The sequence below is a fragment of the Schistocerca americana genome, chromosome 3 (assembly GCF_021461395.2).
Source record: "Schistocerca americana isolate TAMUIC-IGC-003095 chromosome 3, iqSchAmer2.1, whole genome shotgun sequence".
NCBI classification, from domain to species: Eukaryota; Metazoa; Arthropoda; class Insecta; order Orthoptera; family Acrididae; genus Schistocerca; species Schistocerca americana.
The window spans coordinates 81,391,840-81,409,031 of NC_060121.1; the positions used below are offsets into that span (position 1 = coordinate 81,391,840).

The 17,192-nt window shown below is 41.3% G+C and overlaps 1 pseudogene; it reads left to right on the top strand.

The window, feature by feature from the left end:
* The first annotated feature begins 2,287 nt into the window (after positions 1-2,287).
* LOC124607845 lies at positions 2,288-2,405 on the top strand (annotated as a pseudogene).
* The last annotated feature ends 14,787 nt before the right edge of the window (positions 2,406-17,192 follow it).

Sequence of the window (17,192 nt, forward strand, 5' to 3'; positions counted from 1 at the left end):
GTATCGCGAAGTACTGTACTGTCACCTTGAACGTGCAGTCTCCACGCTCTTAGGATGGAGGGCAGGTCAGCAGCACACAATGTATGTGTCGGATTCCACCCAGCGGCACCATCGCTCGTGACTTCCTTTGTGCGGCCGCCTAAGAGACGCGGACTCTATTGTTGAGAGGAATTTTAGTGAAACCCATCAGATCGCACTATACTCCTGCATTCATCTCTAATGCGGGCTACAATGGCGTTGGCGGGAATTGCGTCTTCAGAGAAAAAAATTGGTTCAAATGGCTCTGAGCACTATGGGACTTAACTGCTGAGGTCATCAGTCCCCTAGAACTTAGAACTACTTAAACCTAACTAACCTAAGGACATCACACACATCCATGCCCGAGGCAGGATTAGAACCTGCGACCGTAGCGGTCGCGCGGTTCCAGACTGCAGCGCCTAGAACCACTCGGCCACTTCGGCCGTCTTCAGAGAGTTAAGCAAAAAACGTTCTGTTCATTTCTTGTGTACTATCTAACAATTCGTAAAAACGTGGCAAATGAAGCCCGCAAGACAGAATACTGACGTCTAAAAATTGATAGTTGTAGGAGGTACAAAGTGGCAAAGCAGGAAAAAGTAGTTTAGGCTTCCAAAGGTGGAGGTGCAGAGATAACTGCTCAGTACTGGTTTGCTCCACGATTTCTTGATGCTCTTACGGCTCTTTGTGTTTACTCTATAGCCTTCTGTAATTTTCTTGTCTGCAGAATTATTTCGTACAACAAAGAAGGGAAAGCTGGAAGGACGAAGGAATATGCAGAAACACCACAGAAAAGGAAATAAATTTGAATATAATACGTAGGCAAGGGAAGAATGAAAGTGAGATGGGTGATACCGTAATGTCAGAAGAAATTAATAGTACACTGAGTTATTTAGACTAAAAAAAGCACTGGAAATAGACGAGATTCCCACAAAGTTACTGAGAGCGTTGTGAAGCCAATCGCAATATAAGCTTTACAGGTGGTATCCCGTCGAGATACGGCACAGAATATAACTTCACGAATATTGTAATAATCCCAGTGTCTAAAAGCGTAGGTTCTGACAGGCGTGAGTAACTCAAAGAATAAAAAAAACACTAAAGTCTCTGACACACAGTTCCATTAAGATTAGTTTGGGTATCTGGGCCATGATTTTACAACGTGAGCACGTAGTTGCTAATGTAGTACTAGCCTGAGAAGCACTAATATGTTAAATTAATGTCTGAAATATCTTTTCTTAGAATACAACATGTAGCCTACAGATATATTATAAAGGAATGTAATTTTATTGATGTTTAAACTTAAAGGGAAAAAAGAAAAAGAAGCCTAAAGGGCCTAGATACCCCTACAAAGTGGGCAAATGGGCCACAAGGGCCTTGGTTCCATACAAACTGTTTTTGTTTGAATAGTAAGTGGGCCTGTTGGCAAACATGTAAACCCCTGAGAAAATTAATAAAAGTCATTTCATTGACCCTGTAGTTGAGTTATCGACAACGTAAGATAACACCTTCAAAGTGACTGAGTATGAAATCAATTCAAATTTTCGAATAACACAACTTTTATTTTACAATTACTGGTAAAGATCAATCCCACTACAGGTATTAATATTTAAGTATTATACCATATGCGTAGTTAAAAAATATTCGATAGGTCACTCAAATCATCAGTAAACCTAATCATGTCCTTGAATCTAGCAGAGCTGCTTCTAAGAGGCATTGACAGCTTCCTTACTACATGTAATGTAAGCCTCTTCTTCTGTTTCCATAGACTTCATTGTTTGGGAATGACGTCTGCAAAACATGACTTCATATCCAGTGTGCCACTGGTCTGTCACTTTTACTATGTACAGCTTGAAATTCACTTCTGATTTTGCATAGACTTCGACAACACACAATTCACCCACTTCTACTGAATTCACATCATGTTCATCTACTTCTTCGTCAGAATAACTTATAAAAGCATAATCATCGCCACTGTCACACACAGGAAACTGATCACTTTCTTCACTTGTCTCTTCAGCGGCGTTACTAAGTTTCTTCCTTTTAATTCTTTTGCTGGCAGCAGGCTTAGAAAGGTTGATCTTTGCCAACTCTTTCTCCTTTTCTCTTGCAGAGTGTTTGAGTGTCTTTCTGTTCGCTTCCTCCTGCTTTTCTGTTTCCTCTTTTTCTTTCATTAATAAATATTGTTTTTATGTAATAATCTCGCAGTTGGTAACAAGTCTTTTACGATTCTTATCACCTGTTTCAGGGGTTTTCTCACTCTTAAGTATGTCCAGGCAACGGCCTTGCTGCAGTGGATATGCCGGTTCCCGTCAGATCACCGAAGTTAAGCGCTGTCGGGCGTGGCTGGCACTTGGATGGGTGACCATCCGGGCCGCCATGTGCTGTTGCCATTTTTCGGGGTGCACTCAGCCTCGTGATGCCAACTGAGAAGCTACTCGACCGAATAGTAGCGGCTCCGGTAAAAGAAAACCATCACAACGACCACACGCTCCTCCTATCCGCATCCTCAAATGAGGATGACACGGCGATCGGATGGTCCCGATGGGCCACTTGTGGCCTGAAGACGGAGTGCTCTTAAGTATGTCCAACAACAGGTCCTCAAAACTTTTGCGGCATACTCCTGTGGATGTACTGTCTACTCCTGGTGGGTTTGTAGCTGTGGATGCAGCGATAGCAACCATTCCCGGTGGCGCTGTCTCTATAGGTTTAGAAGCTGAAGACACTATGTCTGTTCAGTGGCAGTCTATTTCTTGTCGGATTACCTGTTTAAATTTAGGCAATTTTTTTTTGTACTTCATCAGATCAGTTGTCTTGAATATTGATGTTAATATTACTTCTTTGTTAACCCCCTGTACTTCCCAATCATAAATTCCAGTAGTCTTAAATCCATTGATAATATTTGTTACGGGCACATCTTGGACCAGTCAGGTGAAAAGTGAGATGAATGTGAGCTTAAGGATTTTTTTGCGTGGATTTCCTTTTGCCATTTACATAATTCACTGTCCCATTTGGTCTTGAGGCTTTTAAAAACTGCCACATCGAGAGGCTGTAATAGGTGTGTAGTGTGGGGAGGTAGCTTCATAATGGTGACTTGATTTTGTTGGGATAGTCTGATCAATTTAGTTGAAATATGTGTAGTATGACCATCATAGATTAACAGCACTGGCCTTTCTTCACCTATATTTGGTAGAAACAAATCACGAAACCAATTGAAGAATAAAGTGGTTTCAATCCATCCACGTGCAGTTGCTGAAACTACTGTTTGCGAAGCAAGATCTGCATTAATCCAATTCTCCATTACATATTTGCCTTTGAAAACGCAAAGTAGTGGAAGCTTTTAACCTGCAGCAGAACAGCATAAGAGCACCGATGTATTTTCACGCCCAGATATATTTGTTTTGCGTCTGCTTTTTGCACCAACGACCCCAACTCTGATTTTCGATGGATCACGACAAAATGAGGTTTCATCACAGTTGAAAATCCTCCATAAATATTCAGTTCCCATACAGTTTTCTCTTAAACATCAAAGAAGCTATGTACTACCCATAAGTTGACTTGCTCACACCTTACGTGTTCGATACTTTTTGGCTTCTTGAATGACAAGTGATGCCTAATTCTAAAATTTATAAACTAGTCTACACCAGGCCACTGGTCTTTGAAAGTAATGGACAAAAATGGTTTTGGCTTATATCGACAAGAAGTTTTGGATTTAATTCAATGTTACATCAGATAAAACTGCATCCCTTGTAGATTCAATCAGTTCACAATCTCATCTTCTTTAGCAGCAAACTCTTCGATTCACCACCACCACCACCACCACCACCACCACCTCTGCTGTTTCTTGAAGTGAATCCTTCACGACGAGTGCCCAGAATACGATGTTTCAGTGTAGATCTAGGAACACTGTGGAATGTAGCTGCTCATGGTGGTTCTATTGCCATTCCGAACATTTTAGATAGCTTTTTCTAAATCCTCTTCAGAGTAGCTAATGCTAGTTCCCCTCTGAATTTTTCTGACGTATGTTCTCACCATTATCTGCAAAAATAGTTAGCGAGATAGTCAAAAGAAGTTTCGGCTAGGTTAAATTAATGTTAGATTAGACAGTTAGAACTCTAATTCTACCTGATGTCTACAATTTAACATAATAATTTAGGGACGGAAACCTGGCTGAAACCAGATGTAAACAGTAATGAAATTCTAAACTCGGATTGGAATATATACCGCAGAGACTGGCTGGACAGTGAAGGGGAGGCGTGTTTATAGCGATAAAAAGTGCAATAGTATTGAAGGAAATTGACGGAGATCCGAAATTTGAAATAATTTGGGTGAAGGTCACGGTTAAAGCAGGCTCAAACATGATAATTGGATGTCTCTATAGGACCCCTGGCTCAGCAGCTGTTGTGGCAGAGCACCTGAAGGAAAATTTGGAAAATATTTCGAGTAGATTTCCCGACCATGTTATAGTTTTGGGTGGAGATTTTAATTTGCCGTACATAGACTGGGAGAGACAAACGTTTATAACGGGTGGCAGGGACAGAGAATCGAGTGAAATTTTTTTAAGTGCATTATCTGAAAACTAGCTTGAGCAGTTAAACAGAGAACCGACTCATGGCGATAACGTATTAGACCCTCTGGTGACAAACAGACCCGAACTATTTGAAACAGTTAATGCAGAACAGGGAATCAGCGATCACAAAACGGTTACTGCATCGATGATTTCAGCCGCAAATAGAAATATTAAAAAAGGTAGGAAGATTCTTCTGTTTAGCAAAAGTGACAAAAAGCAGATTTCAGAGTACTTGACTGCTCAACACAAAAGTTTTGTCTGAAGTACAGATAGTGCTGAGTATCAGTGGACAAAGTACTGACTTGGCATAAAATCCTAAGAAATTTTGGTCTTATGTCAAAGCGGGAGGTGGATCAAAACAAAATATCCAGACACTCTGTGACCAAAATGGTACTGAAACAGAGGATGACAGACTAAAGGCCGAAATACTAAATGTCTTTTTCCACTGTTTCCCAGAGGAAGACAGCACTGTAGTTCTTCTCTAGATTGCCGCAGGTATGACAAAATGGTAGATATCGAAATAGATGACAGAGGGATAGAAAAACAATTAAAATCGCTCAAAAGAGGGAAGGCCGCTTGACCTGATGGTACACCAGTTCGATTTTACGCAGAGTACGTGAAGGAACTAGCCCCTTCTTGCAGCGGTGTACCATAGGTCTCTAGATGAGCGTAGCGCTCCAAAAGATTGGAAAAGGGCACAGATCATCACCATTTTCAAGGAAGAACGTCGAACAGATGTGCAGAACTATAAACCTATATATCTAACATAGATCAGTTGTAGAATTTTGGAACACATATTGTGTTCGACTATAATGAATTTTCTGGAGACTAGAAATCTATTCTGTAGGAATCAGCATGGGTTTCGGAAAAGACGATCGTGTGAAACCCAGCTCGCGCTATTCGTCCACGGGACTCATAGAGCCATAGACTCGGGTTCCCAGGTAGACGCCGTATGTCTTGACTTCCGCAAAGCGTTTGATACAGTTCCCCACAGTCGTTTAATGAACAAAGTAAGAGCATATGGACTATCAGACAAATTGTGTGATTGGATTGAAGAGTTCCTAGATAACGTCATTTTCATTGGAGAGAAGTCTTCCGAAGTAAGAGTGATTTCAGGTGTAGCGCAGGGGAGTGTAGTAGGACCGTTGCTATTCACAATACATATAAATGACCTTGTGGATAACATCGGAAGTTGACTGAGGCTTTTTGCGGATGATGCTGTAGTATATCGAGAGGTTTTAACAATGGAAAGTTGTACTGAAATGCAGGAGGATCTGCAACAAATTGACGCAAGGTGCAGGGAATGGCAATTGAATCTCAATGTAGACAAGTGTAATGTGCTGCGAATATATAGAAAGAAAGATCCTTTATCACTTAGCTACAATATAGAGGGTAAGCAAATGGAAGCAGTTAATTCCATAAATTATCTGGGAGTAGGCTTTAGGAGTGATTTAAAATGGAATGACCACATAAAATTAATCTTCAGTAAAGTAGATGCCAGACTGAAATTCATTGGAAGAATCCTAAGGAAACGCAGTCCGAAAACAAAGGATGTAGGTTATAGTAAACTTGTTCGCCCTCTGCTTGAATATTGCTCACCAGTGTGGGATCCGTGCCGGATAGGGTTGATAGAAGAGATAGAGAAGATGTAATCACCCCACGGAAAATTACCCTCTACCACGCAATAATTAATAATGGTCAATCAAATCATCCACATTTATTCACTTTTGAAAAGTATCTGATCGGATTTTCTAGTAATATATGCGCCGACAGCTCGTCGACGCCAAGGTATTTTTCTAGTACGTTTATTCTTTGGAATAACAGAGATACATATATGGATTCTCCATGGTTCTTATAGACGGATAACTAGGACAGCTTCGGAAGTATCTGTTGGAAGATTGTCTGGTTGCTAAAAGAGACATATTTGCTCTTCTTCTCGCTAAATCGAGCTATTAACGTTTGTGCCACTAGCGGGTTATTTGAAGAGAGAGAAAAATTGTAAACGCAAATTAAGTAAGACTGGGAATCAACAGAAAACGGAACATGTAATGGAGATGGATTGAATATACTATTTTCCTCAGAAATAAGGTTTGTGACCCTTTTATTCTAGAGTGAATGACGAATGAGTTCTCTGTCTGAATCATTGATGATAGTCTTGGCCCTGTAATTAATGGGGAAGTTTCAGTTGTGACGAAGAGAGCCTGCAATCACCGAGATTTTATAAAATCGTCCAAAAAGGCTTCGGACACATCTGAAATTCTAAATCTGTCGTAAAATGAACGAATTGTTCAAACGATCGATTTTCCCAATTGAATGCAGTGCTTAACAATAATAATAGATATGAAGATCTTTTACAGCAAGCCAGCCGGTGAATATTAAGACGAAGGGCTCCACCAGAGATTCTATTGGTCTGAGTTCACCTAATGAAATATTATATTTAAAACTGTATATAGATAAAGGACAGAGAGAGAGAGAGAGAGAGAGAGAGAGAGAGAGAGCGAATGAAATTAGAGAAAATACGCAGAATGATCCATTAGTATAATTGTTTGCCTGTCTTATCACGGATCAGCCTAAAGATAAAACAGGAGGCCTTTACTTTACTGTACAGGTTTATGTGTGAGAGACATTACACCAAGTTAGCGGCAAGCTGCATTCACATACTTTCATCATTTACAGTATAATCCATTATAATGGCCAATCCATGACAGGACACGTTTTTGGACGTTGTTAAAATAATTTTGTTCTCTGTTTCATGTGAACTATGACGAGCCAATTTAACTGACGCTTGGAAAAGAGAAGAAATACTCGTAGTCACATTAAGTGGATCTACAAATAAGAATATAAAACAACACGCTGGGCGCAGAGAAAAGGCCAGATCTAGAATTCTATTATTAAAGCTTGCTAGTATAGATGAAGTATACGCTTTTCTATTTAGTATTATTGGATATTTGAACATTGATTGATTGTGTTCATGCTAGATGTAGTTTGATTGACTTGCCCCAGTTGCATTTATTTGTACAAGTACAGTAAGAAACTAGCCACAGAAGTACTCTTGTGTGAACGGAGTTACATATAGTGACAGTAGAAGGGAGAGATATACACTCCTGGAAATGCAAAAAAGAACACATTGACACCGGTGTGTCAGACCCACCATATTTGCTCCGGACACTGCGAGAGAGCTGTACAAGCAATGATCACACGCACGGCACAGCGGACACACCAGGAACCGCGGTGTTGGCCGTCGAATGGCGCTAGCTGCGCAGCATTTGTGCACCGCCGCCGTCAGTGTCAGCCAGTTTGCCGTGGCATACGGAGCTCCATCGCAGTCTTTAACACTGGTAGCATGCCGCGACAGCGTGGACGTGAACCGTATGTACAGTTGACGGACTTTGAGCGAGGGCGTATACTGGGCATGCGGGAGGCCGGGTGGACGTGCTGCCGAATTGCTCAACACGTGAGGCGTGAGGTCTCCACAGTACATCGATGTTGTCGCCAGTGGTCGGCGGAAGGTGCACGTGCCCGTCGACCTGGGACTGGACCACAGCGACGCACGGATGCACGCCAAGACCGTAGGATCCTACGCAGTGCCGTAGGGGACCGCACCGCCACTTCCCAGCAAATTAGGGACACTGTTGCCCCTGGGGTATCGGCGAGGACCATTCACAACCGTCTCCATGAAGCTGGGCTACGGTCCCGCACACCGTTAGGCCGTCTTCCGCTCACGCCCCAACATCGTGCAGCCCGCCTCCAGTGGTGTCGCGACAGGCGTGAATGGAGGGACGAATGGAGACGTGTCGTCTTCAGCGATGAGAGTCGCTTCTGGCTTGGTGCCAATGATGGTCGTATGTGTGTTTGGCGCCGTGCAGGTGAGCGCCACAATCAGGACTGCTTACAACCGAGGCACACAGGGCCAACACCCGGCATCATGGTGTGGGGAGCGATCTTCTACACTGGCCGTACACCACTGGTGATCGTCGAGGGGACACTGAATAGTGCACGGTACATCCAAACCGTCATCGAACCCATCGTTCTACCATTCCTAGACCGGCAAGGGAACTTGCTGTTCCAACAGGACAATGCACGTCCGCATGTATCCCGTGCCACCCAACGTGCTCTAGAAGGTGTAAGTCAAGTACCCTGGCCAGCAAGATCTCCGGATCTGTCCCCCATTGAGCATGTTTGGGACTGGATGAAGCGTCGTCTCACGTGGTCTGCACGTCCAGCACGAACGCTGGTCCAACTGCGGCGCCAGGTGGAAATGGCATGGCAAGCCGTTCCACAGGACTACATCCAGCATCTCTACGATCGTCTCCATGGGAGCATAGCAGCCTGCATTGCTGCGAAAGGTGGATATACACTGTACTAGTGCCGACATTGTGCATGCTCTGTTGCCTGTGTTTATGTGCCTGTGGTTCTGTCAGTGTGATCATGTGATGTATCTGACCCCAGGAATGTGTCAATAAAGTTTCCCCTTCCTGGGACAATGAATTCACGGTGTTCTTATTCCAATTTCCAGGAGTGTATATATTGACGGTAGAACATTTATATGGTTCTAACTAGGGCAATGTTTAAGATGAGTCAAGCAGAGCAGAGCGGATGATAACCGAGAGCATGAATAATATGAACACAAAATTAGCCTCAGTTACTGAAGGGCAAAATGACTTGAACGCGAAATCATCCTCAGTTACGGAAGGGCAGGAAAATTTGAAAACTGAGATTAAGCAGCAGTTACAAGAAAGTTTTTCCGAATTAGAGCGGCGGATAGAGACGAAGACAAAGGAACTCAAAGATCAGGCCGAAGAGACGGAACGAAAATTAACTGCACAGATAGAATTGGTGAAAGCTCAATGTGAGGAATCTACTCACCGCGTACATGTAGAAATGAAGGAGTATGTGGCTATTAAGATAGATACCGTACGGGAACAGGTGGAAATGGTTCCGCAATTAGTACAAAAGCAAGATGCCATGTCATGTGCAATTGCGCAACTTCCTGAATTGGCACGTACGCAGACTAACCTAAAGGAAAGTGTTGAACATCTGACAGAGCGTCAAGATGTTATAGACCACCAAATTAATTATTCACGGGTAAATTATCCGAAATCACATTAGAAAACAAAAGGCTAATGTGTGAAAACGTTGAGCAAAATGTTAAGGCAGCATTCCAGAGTCTAGTTGGCAAACAGGAAGAGAATTTGTTTGCGAAAGGACTTGAGGAAGTGCGACAGCAGTTAGGTGCTGATTTCGAGCATTGGAAACAAACGATAGAAGAGTCGATACGCGTTTCACAACAAGGCTCAGAACAAATGAATACAGGCCAGCAGCAGAAGTTGGCAGCGACTATAGAGCCAGTTACTGCACATTCGCACACGATACCGACTGGTGTAAGTAACTCAAACATTAAATTGCCACGAGCTAGTTGTTCGTGTGAAGTCTTATCTAACGGAGATTACAAAAGCCTTTGCCATGCCGAAGAAAAAATGATAAAGCATCGGCAATTCCAGATTTTTAACACTGACGAAAGGGGGGTCCATCCAATTGTTTTTGTTCGAAGTTTCAGAGGAGTGCTACCCAGAAATTGGTCGGAGTGGCAGAAGATCAGTTTCGTTACAGGATATATACAAGGTTCGGGGGCGATTTGGGCCTCGGACATGACTTCTGTTTGCTCGACATATGACGATTTTGAGAAGGCGCTTTTAGCAAAGTTCTGGTCAGAAGGGGTACAGGAACGCCTAAGGCAGGAGGTGCTCTACCCAGAGCCTTTCTCCTTTTCAAAAGGAAGCCTTAGGAAGTATTTTGAAAAATATATAAATAAAACTAGATACTGGGACAGACCTATGCCCATGCCAGACATAATAAACATACTTAAGGCAAGACTACCAATCAGCATCCGGAATCAATTGATTTACGGCAATGATAAAGACTTGGAGTCGTTCCTCACGACGTTAGACCATATAGATATTATCGAAGAGAACAACCAGAAAGCCCGTAATAACAGATTCCAATATAGGGAGATAGAACCTTCGCCCAACGGTAGGCAAGGGAATGGACAGAGATCGTTAAATAGCGGAGAAACCCCTCAAAATCGCAATAGTAATACCGGCAATAGTCTTGCGAGGGGCTATCAAAGGAACAACAGGAATGGGAAAAGATACAATCCCGTGTGGGGGAACGAAAGGAATTTCAGACCCCAAGCCTGGAATAATAACAGTAATAGAAAGTGGAATCAATCGGGGGGAATGAATTCAAATAATCAACATCAGTGGGGACGGACATCTACGAATCAACCGGTAATTACCGAAGTGACGGATGATGTCAACCAGCAGGCAAATCAAAATCCAACAAACTTGTAAGGACCCACTTTTGCCCCGGAGGAGCGGTCAACAATTGGTTGAGGGGCAACAGGATATGTGTACCCATGCTAACGTATAATGGTGGACGATTACTGGCAGAAGAATTGACCGAGGACTTAGAACCCCAAGATGAGGATAAGGTACAGGTGGCAGTAGCCGAAGTGCAAGTCATTTTGGAGACTGTACCTATAGTGGTGGTTTTAGACACAGCTGCAACCACAAATGTTATTTTGGAGGCTCTATTCAACAAGATCAGAAATATAAGACGAGTACCAATTTTTCCAGTTCAGAATTGCAGAATAATAGGCGCCGTTGGGGCTAGATCGGCTAATGTAAAAGTGCAGTCACTACTTAGTGTAAAAGTCGGAAATGTAGCAATATTAAGCACATTCCTTGTTGTGAAAAATTTGGTGCTAGATTGCATTATCGGAGTCGACAGCCTACATCAATACGGATGCAGAATAGATTTTAAAACAGGAAAAAATTGGTTAAATGTAAATAAACAAGAAATTGAGTTGGACTTGTTGAAAAAAGAAAGCCTTACGAGAAAATATAATTGTGAGATCAGTGTGCAAGTAATCAGGACGGCACAAAATTCCAAACAGCATGTAATTAGTGAGTTCCAAGTCAAAGGAGATTTTGGTCAATTAGTGTACGAGAAGTTAAATGAATCCGACTGCATTACTGAAGATCAGAAGAAGCAGCTAAAAGAATTATTATTAGCGTATAAAAACGTGTTTGATGAAAGGCCAAGAGTTATTAAGGGATACATATGCCATCTCTACGTTAAGCCGCACGAAACGTATTGTAGAACTTTCTATCCTGTTCCCTGGAGGTTAAAGGCTCAAGTTCAGAAAGAAATAGATCGCATGTTGAAATGGGGTTTGATCGAACCCTCTACAAGCCCATACTGCTCCCCATTGTTGGTCGTGCCAAAAGCAAATGGGACTGTGAGACTGGTACTCGACGCCAGAGAAATAAATAAAATCATAATTCCAGTGAGAACACATCCGGAAAACATAGACGAACTTATACAACGGTTCCAGGATGTCCAATATTTGACAAGCATTGATTTGCGGAGTTCTTATTGGCAAGTCAAGCTGGATGAGTCATCAAGGAAATATACGGCTTTCATTTATTCCGGAAGAAGTTACCAATTTACTGTAGTTCCTTTCGGACTCAATATTAGTGCTGGAATCTTTATAGCAGCTCTAGATTATGCACTAGGCCCAGAACTAAGAACCAGGATAACAGTGTTTGTTGATGATTTGCTTATTGCATCGAAGACTTGGGAGGAGCATATTACCTTACTGAGACGGGTGTTGGACGTGTTCAGAACCATGGGAATAACTGCTAACCTACAGAAATCCCATTTTGCAGTAAACAGAATCAAGTTTCTGGGGCATATAATTGACGCAAAGGGAATTTTACCAACCAAGGAGAAGCTAATTGCGATTGGTAAGTTTCCAACACCCAGAAAGAGGAGGCAATTAAAAGGGTTTATGGGTCTTGCCTCATTTTTTAGAAGATTTATAACAAATCAGGCCATGAATGCAGCAGCCCTAAATAGTTTGCTGAAGAAGGATGTGCCCTGGCTCTGGACATTAGAGTGTCAAGAAGCATTCAAGGAGATAAAGAAGCAATTAGTAAATGCACCGCTTTTGTACCATCCGGACATGCAAGAAGAATTTTACTTGTCAACAGATTCGTCGAATGTGGGTCTTGGAGAGTGCCTTTTCCAAGTACGCAAGATAAATGGACAACTCACCTTCTGTCCTATTGCGTTTGCCAGTCGTGTTTTGTCCAACTGTGAACGAACTTACACGACGACAGAATTAGAGGCTCTTGCAGTCGTCTGGGGTTTTAAAAAATTTCATTATTATCTATATGGGTCAAAGACTATCGTATATTGCGATCATCAGTCATTAACGTTTTTACAAACGTGTAAACTGTTACACCCCAGACTGGCTAGATGGACTCTCGCTCTGCAACAATACCAATTTAAGATCGTGCATGTCTCAGGACCGCAAAACATTATTGCTGACGCTCTATCAAGGTCACCGCAGGGTTTGACTAAAGAGATTGAAGTAAATAATAACTCTGAATTCCCTGTATTGCTGCTGCAGGAAAATCCATTTAAGACATACTACGTCAATTTGTGTGCGCATATGGCACAGTTACAGAAGAGAGATGCTCAATGGGGAAGTGTCATTCAAAGGTTACAACACCAACCTTCGGATCAGATGGCAAATTATTACAAACTGGTAAATGGCGTATTATTTTTCCGCTGTGGAAGGCAAAACAAAGTCCGTTGGTGTGTTTGTGTACCTGAGGCGCAAACAGAGAAACTTGTATGTTTCACTCATTTAACCTGGGGACATTTCGGTGCGACAAAATGTGCAGACAAGATAAGTGGGTACTGTTATTTTCCCAACATAAAGCGCAGAGTGCATGAGGTCTTAAAGAAATGCATAATCTGTCAAAAAACAAAGCTGGATTCAAAAGGGACTAAGCACCCATTATGCTCTATATTAGTCCAAGAACCAAAAGAATTAATTTCGTGCGATCTGTGTGGACCGTTACCTACTTCAAGAGGTGGTGTTAAATATGTGTTGGCATTTCTCGATGTGTGTACGAAATACGTAAAGCTATACCCGATAAAGGCGGCTACAGCCAAAGTAATTGTATTAAGATTGATAAGGGATTATCTTCCACATGTTGGTACACCTAAGGCGATCATAACAGACAATGCTAAAATATTCACGGGACTCCGATGGAAACAGACTTTGTCTCAAGTCGGTGTGAAACACATACTAACATCATTTTACCACCCACAAGGCAATTTGGTTGAGAGAATTTTTAGAGAATTCAATCGATTTATGAGGACGTATTGCCATAATAAGCAGACTGCGTGGGCAAATTATGTGGAAGAGTTTGAGCAGATATACAATAACATGCCCCACTCCTCAACTGGATATACATCTCGTGAATTGATGTTCGAAGCAAAAGAGGAAAACTTCTAGACTGACCATATGCCCAAAACTCAGGAAACTAAGATGCCTTGGGAAGAAGAAATAAGACAAGCCATCATAAATATGACAAAAAAGCTGATCAGAGAAAACAACAATTTGACAAATTAATCAAGAGGGTACAGACATACCGGGTCGGAGAAAAGTTATTAGTCAAAAGACATACCAAATCATCCTTAATAAAGAAAAGTATAAAGAAATGGGAGTTACTATATACTGGCCCATACATTATCCTACAAATTCCGAATCCTGGGGCTTATCTATTAGCATACCTGGGATCGAACAAAATAAAAGGGTTATTTTCCCATAACGACTTGAAGAAATTTAATGAAGACTAGAAGATAGGGAGGAATGGTGTTGCGAGTGCAATAAACTGTGTGTGTAGTGTTAGAAAACTTTAAATTGAAATAATTAATCAGTGACATAGACTATAGAAATAGTGACTAACTATTACTATCGACTGTTGCAAAGAAGATAGTGGAGATAGGCTTCACCTGTGTTTGGGTGAACATGGAACTTTAGCATTGCTAATGTCATCAAGATTTATAAAGGATCTAACTGACCTTCAAGAACAATGAAATGTTTCCCGTAAATGACACTGAATAATCAAAAGAGGTTCCGAGTGAAGGTTCATATATAATTTCAAGTGCTCGTTTAGATGTGTAAACGTGTGAAGGGATGTGTTGAGGCAGTGAATCATGAGTGACGGTTAACGCCGCAAAGATAATTTCCCGCGCAAAGCAGTTGACGTCGGCGCGAGAGGTAGAATCGATATAGACGACACAGAGAAAACACCTCGCACCAAACGCGAGGGTAAACTGATTCAAGTTGAACTTTAAAAAGAAAAGGTGTTATAATTAGAAGTTAAGAGTTTTTAATTTATTATTGAATGTTTAAAGAAAGTAATATTCATAGAATTAATAGTTATTTAATGGGTCGTGTTCGTTTGGAATTTTTGTTTGAAAAAAAAAAATCCATTTCCATATATGTGCATGTGTGAACGCCGTATGAATCAGAGAATAAATGAAAGAAGTGAATCCGCATTCCTCAATGCTAATAACTTTTACATTACAACAATCAACTGGAGAAATATGTGTATTTAGGAGAAAAAGTTTTTGAGTATAGATAAATTATATGACTTTCAAGGGAATGATGGATTATGTCTTTGTATAAAGTGAACTACACTTTCCATTATTCGATGATTTGAATCCAAAATCTATTGTAAGTTGCATGTATCCTTTAATTACGAAGAACAAATCAGTGATAGAAAATGTGTCAGAACTTTTGGACTTATAAGCCCAAGTGGGGATGCAAAGTCAAAAAGAGTATTAAAACGAGAGTAAATATGATGATGCCTTTGGCAACATCATTAGTTAATGGCTAAATTCCTTGAAGTACGTCGTAACAAAAAGGATCCATGAAGCCATAAGGATTTTGCTTTCAAAAAGGAGAATCTTGGACGGTGCAACCTAAGCAGTTCTCTTACAGGAAGAGTTTCCCTTTTGGTCATTGCTAATTCTTTTGGAATGAATGTTGCATGTGAATTCGAGTATCCCTGTCCCTTCTACTCTTCCCATTGTGGGCCGCGTAGAAGACCGACTACAAAGTGGGCCGCGTAGAAGACCGACTACAAATGTGGACGTCGGGGACATGCAAGACCCGGGGGAGTTTTAGCACCTCAAGATATTGTCCTAGGAACAAGATTGTAAAACGAAAATTCACGTTATTTATTGTAAAATGGTTTTTTTTTTGCTAGAGGCACAAATCACTCTTCTCCAAATCGTGATATAAATTGATCCCTGTCTTTCCTTTAGAGATCTATTTCAAAATTATTTTTTTCTTCTATGGGCTTTCCTATCTTCTATGTACCGTAGGCTGGGGGTCTAGGCTTAAGAGGTATTCCAAGGTTTCCCTGCTTAAGAAAGTTCCCGAATGGGTAGACCCTGACATCAGTTCATGAAAGATCATCTTCCTTGGTTGTGCACAGCAAACATAACACCTAGATGCGCGTAAAAGCAATACAGCCGCGATAACTGTCTCTTCATTTCTTCTGCTTTCAACATTTCTTTTCTTCGTCTGTCTTAAACATAATATTCTTTTTCAGTCGGAGGACTGACAACCATCACTTCCGGGTTATCCACACTAATAGATAGCTCGCGAAGTGTGTTCGGTAAATCGAAATTGAGCTCACAAACTTCGCTCGCTGCGAGGGGCATTGTAATCTCCCGACGGAAAATTACCCTCTACCATGCAATAATTAATAATGGTCAATCAAATCGTCCACATTTATTCACTTTTGAAAAGTATCTGATCGGATTTTCTAGTAATATATGCGCCGACAGCTCGTCGACGCCAAGGTATTTTTCTAGTACGTTTATTCTTTGGAATAACAGAGATACATATATGGATTCTCCATGGTTATTATAGACGGATAACTAGGACAGCTTCGGAATTATCTGTTGGAAGATTGTCGGGTTGCTAAAAGAGACATATTTGCTCTTCTTCTCGCTAAAGCGAGCTATTAACGTTTGTGCCACTAGCGGGTTATTTGAAGAGAGAGAAAAATTGTAAACGCAAATTAAGTAAGACTGGGAATCAACAGAAAACGGAACATGTAATGGAGATGGATTGAATATACAATTTTCCTCAGAAATAAGGTTTGTGACCCTTTTATTCTAGAGTGAATGACGAATGAGTTCTCTGTCTGAATCATTGATGATAGTCTTGGCCCTGTAATTAATGGGGAAGTTTCAGTTGTGACGAAGAGAGCCTGCAATCACCGAGATTTTATAAAATCGTCCAAAAAGGCTTCGGACACATCTGAAATTCTAAATCTGTCGTAAAATGAACGAATTGTTCAAACGATCGATTTTCCCAATTGAATGCAGTGCTTAACAATAATAATAGATATGAAGATCTTTTACAGCAAGCCAGCCGGTGAATATTAAGACGAAGGGCTCCACCAGAGATTCTATTGGTCTGAGTTCACCTAATGAAATATTATATTTAAAACTGTATATAGATAAAGGACAGAGAGAGAGAGAGAGAGAGAGAGAGCGAATGAAATTAGAGAAAATACGCAGAATGATCCATTAGTATAATTGTTTGCCTGTCTTATCACGGATCAGCCTAAAGATAAAACAGGAGGCCTTTACTTTACTGTACAGGTTTATGTGTGAGAGACATTACACCAAGTTAGCGGCAAGCTGCATTCACATACTTTCATCATTT